This window comes from Hydra vulgaris, chromosome 09 (assembly GCF_038396675.1).
Source record: "Hydra vulgaris chromosome 09, alternate assembly HydraT2T_AEP".
Lineage (NCBI taxonomy): Eukaryota > Metazoa > Cnidaria > Hydrozoa > Anthoathecata > Hydridae > Hydra > Hydra vulgaris.
In genome coordinates this window covers 27,980,001-27,993,598 of record NC_088928.1, presented here as the reverse complement: position 1 = coordinate 27,993,598, position 13,598 = coordinate 27,980,001, and the positions used below count along the sequence as shown (strand labels likewise).

The following is a 13,598-nucleotide window of genomic DNA, read 5'->3' as shown; positions in this document are numbered from 1 at the left end:
CCCTTTGCTTTCATTTAAAATAAAAATTAGTTTTTAAATATAAATGTATAGTAGAGTTTTATAAATATTTTAGGGGTGCCTTTTCATTTTTTCCTTTTTGTCACCCAGTGTAGCTTCATAGCTACTACATGCTCCATGGCACACAACATAGTTACATCATTAGAATGCAGCCCGCTACATGCCTATATATAAAATATAATATATTTTTTGCTAATTTTAGTGATGCAAAAACAAAAGTTGCATAAGTAAAAACAACAATTTAATTTTTTTTAAAGTTTTAAAGTTATTTTATTACCTGATTTTTGCGATCAAATCAAAATTTGTACACATAAATTTTGACCTCAAGAAAATGTCAAATAAAATTGCAATAGCGTTTGTTTGTTTTTTTAATATTTAAAAATATACTTTTTTCAGTAAAACAACCATAAATACTTTATAAATATATATATATATATATATATATATATATATATATATATATATATATATATATATATATATATATATATATATATATATATATATACACATATAAATAAATATAATATATATATATATATATATATATATATATATATATATTTATATATATATATATTTATATATATATATATGCAAAAAGTTTAAAAACTTTGTTTTTTTGATAAATTGCCTGCCCAAACCAAAACCTCAGTCAATGTAGCAGGACTCTTTACATGTTTTACCTATTTGTCAGTATTTGTAGCAGCACTCCACCCCTGTTATACTTATTTTTCAGTCGATGATGCAGTACTACTCAGATGTTCTACCTATTTGTCAGTCAATGTATGTAAACAATAAAAATAAAAAAATTCAGAATATTTTTATTTTGATTAAAAAAATAAAAAACATTCTAGTCTATTAAGTTGCAATTTTGTGACTTTTTTAAAAAAAATAACATTCAATTAGTTTTCTTGATTAAGTTTAATGGTTTTTACATAAAATGCACTTGATTTTGTTACTTTTAAAGACGAAGAGTCACTAAGAACTGTGTTTATTACAACCGTACCACATATCGCTTATGTTATTTTTATTTTACTATTAATTACACTTTTTTTTTTTTATTTCAACGTTTATTATTATTAAATATATAGTTGGTAATTTTAATGAAGCTAAAGCTATTTTATTGAAAGATACTATAACTGACAAAAAGTGTGATTTATGGAACATTCAAGTTAAAAACATTCCTTAATTTTTAAGTATTGAACTTAACCTCAATTCTTTATAGCATTTTTAATTTTTAATTAATGGAAGTTAGCATCTCAAGATAAACCATATTTTTATTTTCATAAATTGCATTTCTGTAATGAGACTTTTAATAAAAAACTGCTGTAGAAATTTTATTTAAAAGCTGCTTACACAACTAAATTAGATAAAAGTATAAAACTTATATATGTAAAGTTTAATTGAAAACAATTTGTCTTCCTTCTTTTTTTCTACATCAAGATTTAATACAAATCTTTTTCATATAAAAACAAGACATTTTCATTTTGATATGTAACCATTTAGAACAAAAAAAAAATTTTAATTTTATGTTTATAAAATATTTTTTTTATAATTGTTGTAACTGACTTAAATTGAAATGTAAAATAAACAATTTGCTCATCATTTTAAATTCCTAATTGCGTGAAGATGCTAAATAAAATTTATTCTGGCCTTGTTTACTTATAAGGCTGTGATTTGACTTCCGCTCTCTCAACGAGCAGTTGTGTTTTTGCATTGCAGATTTTTGTATTTGCTTTTTTATCTCAAATATTTGGAAATATCTTGTCTTTGGCAACAACAAAATTATTCTAAAGAAACGTCAGAAGGTAGCTTCGTATATCAGCGTATTTGTTTATGATTATAGTTTAGTTATCTGATTGAATTATTTGTTTACAGATTTTTTTTCTGATCTTTTTATCTTTTTTTTGTTTGGAGTAGTTATTATTTTTTACTAGATATTCTATCAACGAAATTATCACATCATTGCTCAAAAGAGTTAATTAAATTTTGGCAAGTAATTGCTTTAAACATAAACTAATGATATATATTAACAATACATATCATTGACATCAACTTTTTGTAACCTTGGAAACCAAACTTTATAAAAGCTTTATATAATCTTAATAAATTATTAGAAATGCAAAATTGAATTATCAAACTAGAATTGAAGAACCAAAACTTAAGAAATAGAGTTGAAATTCTTGAGAAGCCATTACAAATCAAAACGGAACCCAGATTATTCAGTAATTTATTTAATTCTATTAACAATCCAGATAAACTAGAAACTTAACACTGAAACTTTATTGACATAACGCAATAAAATTGAAAATAAGCAAGTTGAAAAAAGGGAACAAAATATACTTATTTTTGAAACTAAAAAGGTATAGAAGGAAAAGAAGACAAAAATGTTGTGAATGATATTCTTCATGAAATTGGAGCTAATGTAAAAGTAGTTTATATAAGGTTTAATAACTCAGATGCAAATAAGAATACACCAATTTTGGTAGGACTTCCTTTAAAGGAGGAAAAAAAGGAACTATTGAAAAAATTTAAAAATCTGATAAATTCTAAATTCACGGAATATTCATTGGTCCAAACTTGACGCTTAGCAAGAGAGCACATACTAAAGCTTTAATAGAGAAAAGAAATAAACTAAATGATGATTTGAAAAAAAAAAAAAAATAGCTGATTTTAGATTTGGAATAAGAAATAGCGAAGTTGTTAAAATATACACTATAACCATCCAAACATGAAGATCAAAGTTGCCTATATAATCAGAGATATTATTAGATGTAGGTTAAGTATAAACTGAAACATCCAATTCACATAAAAATTTATTCACAGCATCTAAATCAAGTAATCAAAATAACAAATCAAGAAACTGAACTTTATGTACACCAACGCTTGTTCTTTGGACAACAAAATGTATGAGTTTGAAGCTTGCATAAAGACAGAAAAAATAGACATTGCTTTGATAACTGAAACTTGGTTTACTAAAACTTATTACCAAATATTTAGAAAAGATAATATTTTTAGGACCTGTATAACCTCATTTAGAACATGCAGTGCCTATCTGATGTCCGTACTTAAAAGGAGCAAGGGGTGACCTAATTTATCAATATAAAATCCACAAGAGATTCAAAACTATCAATTACATAAACCCTTTAAATACCAATTAACTGCATAAAAAAAAAAAACCTTGTGGACAAATGCTAACATCTGGTTTAGTAAAATAGAAAGTAGTTAAGTCATTAGTTTTTTTTTTCATTTTTATAAAATTCTAAAAGACTTTTGCGAGGGGATTTGTCAAAGCTTTGGTGAGGTCAAAGCAGATTATATTAACAGGGTTTTTGTTAGCAATAGAGTTGCAAAATTATTCTTAGAGTTTCTGCGATTTGTTGTGCAAGCTTTCTTTTAAAAAAAATTTGGATTACGTTTGCTGCACAGATTATTTATTATGTGTTCATATGTGTTAAGGCTATATGGGTTTATATTTTGTAAGTGTGTAAACATCTTTTATATATGTTTTTATATAAGTGTTTCTATGTTTGTGATGTGTTATAATATTATGAGTTTAGTTTTTAAGTGAATTCGATATTTCCAAGTATTATTGAGGTTTTCTAATATTGGTTTTGTATATACTTATTTATTGCATATCTTGCATTAAATGTATTTCAAAGTAATGAAAGGGATCTTATGATGGAGAATTACATTTCATTGTTCAATGCTAGCACTACTTGCTGAGCAGACAGGCCTTGTAATTTTTTCAATTTGGTTTGTTTAAGAGTTTTTATATGTAAAAGTTTTATAATTTTTTTATTACTTTTTATTGTTATTTTGATTAATTACTAGTAATATTTTGTCAATAAATAATAATAACTACATTAAATATATATAATTACTTAGTTAAAAAGATTATAACAACTTATTTATAACTTTAGTTTAAGTTCTTAATAGAAATATGTTGTCTTTACACATTGCTATATTATTTTAAAACATCTAATTTAAATAACTAATAGCAGAGGTAGAATATAATTAGACTATTATATTATGCTCTGTATTACTTGCTTAAACTTTATTTTAGATAAGTTTAATAAAGAAAACTAAAAGTTCAACTTTTATTATATTAAGTATCATTTTTACACACTCCTTTGATACTTAATTATGTCTGATAATTTAAGAAGTCAAATTATTAGACTTCGTTAAAATGAAAGAAACCAGGCTAGGCTAGATGAATTGAATCATCGCCGAAATAAATTGTCCTCAAAATAAAAGAGATCAGCCTAGGCGAGCTGAAACAAATTGTAATCAAAATGAAAGAAATCAGGCTAGGCAAGAACTGAATAGGTATATTATGAAATAATATTGCTATAGAGAGTAACTACCTCTGAGAATTAAACCAAATTTTTCAGTATTGTGGTGCAAAGAAGTTTTTAAATGAAACTCATTTTTTGTGCTGCCATTTACGAAAAGTTGTATTAGCTCCCCTTTCTCCATATCCACCATTGTTGACTGATTTAATGAAAAGAAGCCATGTTGATCATGCTGTCAATTAAAATACATAAGGAGTTATAATTCTTCTTTATCTTTTGCTTCCTTCACTGTCAAAATAGCTCCTCCCTCAAATAATGGCTAATTCTGTTTTAGGATCTGTGGGCAAACTTTGCATTGTGTTGGAAATTCAAGGCCTGAAGAAGGTGTTCTGCCCACATATTGTTAGTTATATATCTATGATCCTTATTCAGCAGTGTCCTTCAGAATGGAGCAACCTGGTAATGATGGTTGTATAAATGAGTTAATGCAAATTTTTACATTTCATTTATTTCTAGCCTTGCTTTTTTAAAAAGAGTTGTTAATCCAAACTTGCAATAAGAAATCTTGAATCTTTTACAAAAGAAAAACAGTCTCACAAAGTAAGTTTCTTATTTGTTATCTGTTTAGGCACATTTTTAAGTTTTCAAATAAATAAATAGTACATAACAAATTAATGTGTATTAAGTGTATCCAATTAATAATTTTGCTCCATCTTTAGGTAGAATTCCTTCTCTTATGACTGATTTTTGAAAGCTCCTATTAAGCAGAATTTAAGAAATGTTCAAAATGTTGATTTGTATTCAAAAAGCTAAAACGAAGTTTGATGATAAAAGATTTATATTCATTATACAAGTTTACAAGCTACTTTTGAACAGATAATAATCTATGCGATAAGCTTTATCAACAAGAGCACGGACCCGAGATAAAAAGTTAGTACACATTTTTGGAGCATGCTTAACAAGTTCATTCATGATTTGACATACTCTTGATTTTAATTGATCAACATTCTCTGGTTGAAAGGAATCAGCAAACACTTGTCTTTTGCTTTTAAGAATGAAGGAGCTGGGTAGGCCGACATTGAGGGACATTGGTGGGGTTATTTTGTTTCAAAACAAATGGAATTTGTTTGTTGTTTAAATACTTCACTACTTGAAGAAAAATGTGATGAAGCTTTGTCTGGCCAAAAGATGAAAGCTTTATCAGGGCAGTGCTTCTCAATGTAGGGGATTAGTCTTCGTTGAAGGCATTCAAATTTGTACATCTGAGCATCAATGGCCATTCCCTGGTTCCAGATAAAGTCAGAAACATCATGATCACACAATGCATACCAAACACCTAATTTAAAGGGAAGCTTGGTGCAACCTGAGAAGCGAATCTCTTCTGGAGTTGTTGAGGCATCTTTGGCATAAAAACTTTTACTTGAAAACTTAGCCTCATCATTCTGTGTTATATGTTTAATCATCCATTATGATGATTGGAAGTCCACCTGCTCCCTTTGTTAAATGCTGGCCATAAAGTTGTCCAAGGGCTTTTCTTATTTCACCTTTTTTAGCTGGATGGTAAAATGGTGCTGGTTTTCACTTGTGACAATAAACACCATGTCTGTTCAAAGTATTTAAGATTTTGAACAGACATGGTGTTAAAAAAGTTATGTGGCAAATATTGTATTTTGGGGTAGCTCCTCTTAAACTTTTGTTTGTTGTGTTGTTAAATTCATGTATAAGACCACCAAGTGCAGCACCAGTGATCTTTCTAGCAGCTCCATTGTTTCTACAACCATCAGTAACACCCACCATCTTCTCTGCTTGTCCAAGAACCTGCATTTTGCAAAGCCTGTAAGCAATCTTTTTTACTCAAGTGTTCAGTACTTTTCAAGATATTGTTTGTGATTTCACGAGATGCCATATCAAAACTGTGTTATAAAACAATGTACCCAAATGATACTAAAACAGAAAAACGACTATTACAAGCATGAGCCACCTCATATAACAAAGTTTCTATTTTTAGACATGATTTATTCTAAACATATTTGCATGTTAACATTATTCTACGAATCAATTACATGCACGCTATAATAATGAAACAATGTTTCAATTTAAATTGTTTTTATAAGTATTTTTGATTTATATTTTTATTTTATCTAAAGAAAAATATGTTTTTTGTTTCTCAAGTAAATTTTTATATAATTTTTATCTTTGGAATTATTGTTTTGAATGTAAATAAAATATATTGGCCTTTTTTTTTGTGTGTTTTATATTTCCCTTAATTTTTTATTTTTTATTTTTTTTTTGTTAATTCACCTCCCCAAGGCCAAGAAAGCCACTATAGACGAGGAGACTACTTAATTGTAGTTATAACCCTCTCTCAACTCTATAAATCCAAAACACGAACCTTGACAAGCAAGACTGCTGCAAGGAAAAACAGCTTGAGCGCGGTATTACCAGGAACGTGGTGGAGATTGAACTTGGAACCTTTCGCTTATGAAGTGAGCGTTCTACCACTACCCTACTATGGCATTAGTAAATAGGAACTATTTATACTTTCATCACCTTTTGTACTCGAAGTTTCCATTTGCATTAAGTATCCATTTTTGGCACAAACAACAGGTTTAATAATTTATTCGCCTAACTCGGCAGTAAAAACAGCTTAATTGAATGAGTTTTTTAAGAGTTTTTTTACAGAAAAGCTTTTATAAAAAATATCTAACAGATAATGCTTACTTATTTAAAACAATTAGGTCTCTTGGGCCCATTATTTAATATCCAAATTTGCTTTTTAAATAAATTTTAATGAGAGGGTAAAATATTATTATAGTCTAAGTTTCCAAAAACACCTGAAAAAATGTCATGCAACTGACCTATATGTTAAAGATTGTTTTGTTAACCAAAAGAAAAAAGAACTTTAAATCGATTAATACTTTTACTATAATAAATTAAAGTAAAAAGACCAAATACAGAACAAGTTTAGGGATCGCCTATAAATTACGCAATGCAAAAATATTTAAAAAACAGAAGTAGAAGAAATAAAGTCTTCTGCGCTGCAATTTTCATGAAAGTTAATGAGGTATTTGTATTTGAAGAGGAGGGAAAACTTTTGATCTTTTTTTGTTTTGTTCATTGGAAAACTTTGTGTAGCGTAATTTATGAACAATCTCTTAAAAGTCAGGGGTGGAACAGACTTACCACGACCTGTATCGTACGGGTCATGACAACTAGTAACTCATAGTTAAAATATTATAGAATATTTATGCATATACAGTATTGGCCATTAATAACATTCCATCATGTTTTTGTAGTATGGATATAAGTTTGAAATTACATATTTTAAAAATTAATAGAGATTTTTTTTTTATTCAAATAAATCAAATAATTACTATATAAATTTATTATAAAGTAATAATAAATTTAAAAAACTAAAAACTGAAATATTGAAATGAAAACAAGTGTTCATATGTATCAAAAAAAAATGTGGCCAAAATAAACAAACCACATCAACAAAACTAACTAACTATAAGAACAAAAAAAAATTATAATACACAAAAAATAAAAAAAAAACAAAATTAATATTTTGTTGAGAATCCTTTAGCTTTTAAGCATTCATTGATCCGTTTCGGCATGGAATTCACTTAATTCTTAGTAATATTTTTTGGAACATTATTTATTAATTTTGTTACTTCTTCTTTCAGCTGGTCCAGATCTTTTATTTCAATTTTACCAAGATTGTGAACTAACCAAGACCACAAATTGAGATCTGGACTATTGGCAGGCCAAGACAGGACTTTAATGTTGTTTTCTTTAAACCATTGCTTGCAAATCTTAGCAGTATGACATGGAGCATTATCTTGTTGGAAGATAATTCCCGTGTCTTTTCGGAAAATGTCAATAGAAGGCATCAAATAATTATCCAATATGTCTAAATATCTTTGAGAATCAAGCCTGCCATCAAATAGTTTTAAGCAACCGACACCTTCATAGTTCATGCAGGCCCAGATACCTATACTGCCACTACCTTGTTTTTTTCTATACATAGAACACTCTGGGCGCATTCTTTCATGTGGCATTCTTCTCAGCATTACTCGGTTTTTTCTTGAATCAACCTCAATGTTTATTTCATCGCTGAAAAGAACGTTGTGTCACATGCTCTTAGACCAAATTTTATGAGCTAAGCACCAGTTTTTCCTTGCTTTCTGATGTTTTTTTGATAGACGGGATTTTTTGCAAGCAGAAGCTTCCTGCCATTTTCGACTGAGATCAATAGATGATAACTTTCTATTTTTTTTCACTATGCGAATAAGTGAACGTTCATTTCTTTCATTTGAAATACTGGGTCTTCCAGGACACGGAATATTTTCAACTGTATTGTATTCATGATATCGGTTGATTATTCTGCTAACAGTTGGATGTGTTGTATTTAAATATTTTGCAACTTTTCTCATTGAGATGTTTTGTTTATTCATAGCTGTAATTGTACATTTTGTCATATTATCAATAGTTTTTCCAGTCATTTTGATTTTTTTATTGCTGAAATGTTGTAGTTGCTAATTACATGCTAAATTTTATGTTTCATTTACATAAACTTTTTAAATATTTATAACAATTTTAAAAAAAAACTCTCTAACAATAATTATTAATTTGCAAATAACTTCAAAGTTTTACTCAAAGACAAATGCAACTTTAAAGGAATTTTGAAATAATAGAGTGGATAGTTAATTTTGGCCATTATAATTATTTTAGATTATGAGGTAAGTGTTAAAAAAACCCAGATGATTAGCGCATCGATTGATACCTTTATGAATATCTACAACATGTCAGTGAAACATGTATGACTGCAACATCACAGTTACGCTTCATAACATCACAGTGATGCTTTATATCATTACAGTGATATCTCATAACATCACTGTGACACCTTATCAGAAATTATATAAAATAATTTTATAGGGGATTTAGATTAATTTGTAGTTTTTAGTTGTATATTTAGATTAGAAGTTTGAAAAGATTTTAAAGTTTAAAAAAAGACTTTTTCAATTGCAAAAAAAAAAAAATATTTTGCAAATGATTTGACTTTGCTAAGTAGTATGAAAAAACTACTGGAAAGAGAAATTATAAACTGAGTATAAACATGTAGAAGGGAACTAATGGTTTGTGGTAGTATGAGTTAGGAAGGAATGGAAAAATCAAAACTTTTTGATGACAAATGAATCTTTACATAGATAAAATTGCAATAACATTTTACAGCATAAAAAATGTTTTTTTACATGCATTTTTAAAAGATTTTGAAAAGTTTTTAAACAGGAATGTCAAATCCCAAAAACGATTCCGCATTTGAAAGTTACAAAAAGATTATTCCAGGTTTTTTGTATCCAGAAGCCTCAAAAATGTAACAAAACTTATGGACTTAGCTTGAGGAAAAAAAGACAGTCAGAGGAACAATCAATTTTTAAACCTTATTTATAATCGCGCAAAGACTCCAAGATTTTGGTTGAAAATAATTTTTTTCTTATTGTATATACAACCCACAGAATTAGGGTTGGCATTCGGCAATGACGACCTAAAAGTGTTTGAGGTCGGCAAAAAATTGACGACCTCATTTCAATGTTTTATGGTAAGACCTTTTACCAAATTTTCTGTGTGTATATATATATATATACACACACAGCTATGGCCATAAAATTAAATCCATTTAAAAAATTTGATGAAAACAACAAATATTATACTTTAAATAATATTTGGGCTAAATCAATAAATTGGTTTCACATATTGGGGATAGGTGATAAATTGGTTATCACAAATTGGCTATCACAAGTTATATTTTATACCTGGGATTCCCAGTAATAAAATATAACTTGCATTTCTGCCTAATTTTTCCGGGTCAGAGATTACAGCTGCCCACATTTTTTTTCTAGAATTGCCCCTGTATATATACATAAAAATGTTAATATATACATAAATATGTTTATATATATATAAAAATTAATATATATACATATATATACAGGGAGTGTTACCACATCAACTATCTTATAGCCTGCTGCTATTAGGGAGTGCTGCTACATCAACTATCTTATAGAAAGAAGTGCTGCTAGATTGACTGAGGGCAGGCAATCTATCAAATAGGTAAAAAAAAACTTTTTAAAAAAAGTTTTTAAACTTTTTTCAGTCTTTTAAACAATTTTTTTATTAAAAACGACCAAGCTTTATTTATATATATAAAGCTTTATAAATATATATATATATATATATATATATATATATATATATATATATATATATATATATATATATATATATATATATATATATATATATATATATATATATATTAGGGATATGACTTTTTTGCAACCTACTAGGCCTGTATCGTAATTCAATGAACTTTTATGTAAAAAGAACGAATAGATGTTTCATTTTGACATATTTTGAAAAAAGGTCACCCCAAAACCAAAAAATCGATTTTCCAATAGGTACACTTTTGTACAGTAAATGAATATTAAAGGCTGAAGATGTTGTAAGAGTCATACTCCTGTTGTTATTTTATTTATTTATGCAACATGTACTGTGATATAACAAAAAACATTATGTGATATATAATTATACAAGTATTACAAAATTAACAGTATCAAAGCGTCTAGTACAACAATATACATAACTGTCTGTGTCTATAGGCCTACTGTGTTTAGTACATGGGTCACATGATGCTCACGTCTCATAAAGAGTCTAGCGCTTATTACTTAGAATGAATCGAAGTTGCAGTTTGTCTTTCTTTCTGCAGGAAGCATACAGTTCTTGCATCACCTTGATTGCACGTTCAGCTATCTGATTACTTCGTGGTATGTCGATGACGGATGGCTCTTTCTTCCAGTGATTTTTGAATGACTGCAATGCCTTTTTGTAAGGCTTCAATACATCAGATAAATTCTTGAAGTCATTGTCATTGTACTTTTGACTACTAAACCAATGTTCTGCCCACTCATATGAAATCAACCTGCAAACCTTCTCCAAATTCTTTCTCGCTTCAGGCATAAGAATGAACGCCAGAATGGCGAGAATGGCTCTTGAGTTCCATCTGGCATTGCTCATATTAGGAATGTTCTGAAAGTGAATCAGAGGGAAGTTTCTTTGTTCTTCATAGAACCTAAACACTCTTGTTAAATGGTACAAAAACTTCATATCGTCTCTCCACCCTGATTTATCAAGAATTTCTACAGTTCCATTCACAAACTTATCCTTCAGTTCATCATACTTATTCAACAGTTCAGACACAAATGGGTATTCAATGTTTGGAGATTTGGTATCACCCCCAAGTTCTTCGTCCATCACCAGACGGAGAATCCTGTCTAGTACGTGATGCTGACAACCGATAAATTGTGGTATTGTGACACCCTTTAATTTAAACATACGTTGCAACTTCACAACAACTCCATTTCTCTTCCCAGTATTGACGTTTGTTGTATCAGTAATGATCATCTTAATTGAATTCCACAAATTGTATTCATCAATAAGTTTGGCAATTTTTTCAGCAACAGTTTCAGCTTTGCCATCTTTTAAACGCAGTGCATCAAGTTTCACGTCAGTTCTTTCATTCTGAAGTACAACTACCTGATATTCCTTATCATCTATTCGTTTGCCGTCAAAGTGTAAGGACCACTGTTCCATTTTAAGTTGTTGTATCATTTCTTTTTTTAATTTACCTGCCTCTTTGAATATGGACTTGTAAATTGCTGATTGACTTGGAGTTGGAATATCAATACCTTGTTGTGATAATACATTGCATATTTTAGCAGCTTTCTTTGTGGAAACTCCACTTGATGTAACCATACTTACAGCAAATTTACTTTTGTAGTGCTTTCTAGTTTTTTTCTGAGTGTCCTCATCATCGTCTTTATCACCGTCGTCGTCTTCATTATCTTCACTCTTACTTTTGCAGTTTTCAGATTCAGTACCACTGTCTGTGGTAGACAGGACTTGTGATGTGGAAGGTATTGCTGTTCCAGACTGGACTTTCCTTCTCTTGGAAGGGTGAATGGTTTCTTTACTTGCCACTTGTCCTGTTGAGTACCCCACCTGTCCTTTACTTTCTTTTTGTAGGTGGTATAGACGTTTATCTTCCGAGGATAACCACTGGCCATTCACTTTCGTGATGTCAAATAATGCATTGAGAACATCATATTTTCCACGCTTGACACATTCATCATAGACCTTCAGCACCTTCATAAGCTTTGCTCTTATCACTTGATCAGACACACGTGGAAAATTCAGTTTATTGTCCCACAATTTTGTAATTTCCTTAGAAATTTGGTCTATTCGTTCTTTTCTTCCTTTAACATATGCTCCGAGAAACTGGTATCTTCCTACGATCTGCAATTGAAGTGGTATTCTGGATTTTTCATCGAGTGAATGTTCTTCTACAGCCACGCTTCCTCTTCTTCTGTGTGACTCTTGAAATCTCACCAAATTTTTAGTCCAAGTCTTCTTGTTCTTTGTTACTGTGGTATGACTTTTCTTGTGAGACATCATATAATATTGTTACGACTTTACGGATAGCTGAGCGTAAATATCCGTTTAATAAAGTCGTTTAATTAATAAAATACTTTAACTGTATAGTAATACAATTATAGTTCGATAATCCAGTCAATGTTGATAACAGTTCGATAATCCAGTCCGTATCCTAACGATAATGCTACAACTACTTATACTTCGTACACTTACAGCGCCTTTAGTTCGCTACAGTAGTTCCTTATTAGCTCAGTTACACGCAGAGTACTTCATAGAACTATTCACATTATCAACACTGAGCTCTGACAGCAGCTCGCTTATATAATTATTTAGAGCTTCCAGAATGTTCTACTAAGTTCTATAATCTTCTACAGTCTGTTACAGTCGTCTATATCACCGTGGTAACACAATGACGTCATCACATAACAATTCCAAGTATTTGCCGGCACACGGCCGTTTCGTTGCCATGGTAACGTGTGGCGTTATATTTATAAATTCATAACAAAATAATGAAATAAATAGAATTAAGCTGAGAATTAAGCTGAGAATTAAGCTTAAGATTAAAACATCGGTCAAAAATGAATGTATAAAAATGGTAAATCAAATTTTTATTTTGGGGGTGACCTTTTTTTGTTGCAGAAAGCTATTTGGGCCTTTTTTCATGATTTTAGGTAAAAGTTCATCGATTTACGATACAGGAAACATTTTATTTGAAAAAAAATTAAAAAGTCATATCCCTAATATATATATATATATATATATATATATATATATATATATATATAT

General features: G+C 29.1%; 1 protein-coding gene across 2 annotated transcripts in view; it reads right to left on the bottom strand.

Annotated features, from left to right (window-relative positions):
• The window catches only part of LOC100205381 (dihydroxyacetone phosphate acyltransferase), a 148,649-nt gene that overhangs the window by 107,896 nt on the left and 27,155 nt on the right, over positions 1–13,598 (bottom strand). The window lies entirely within an intron of this gene.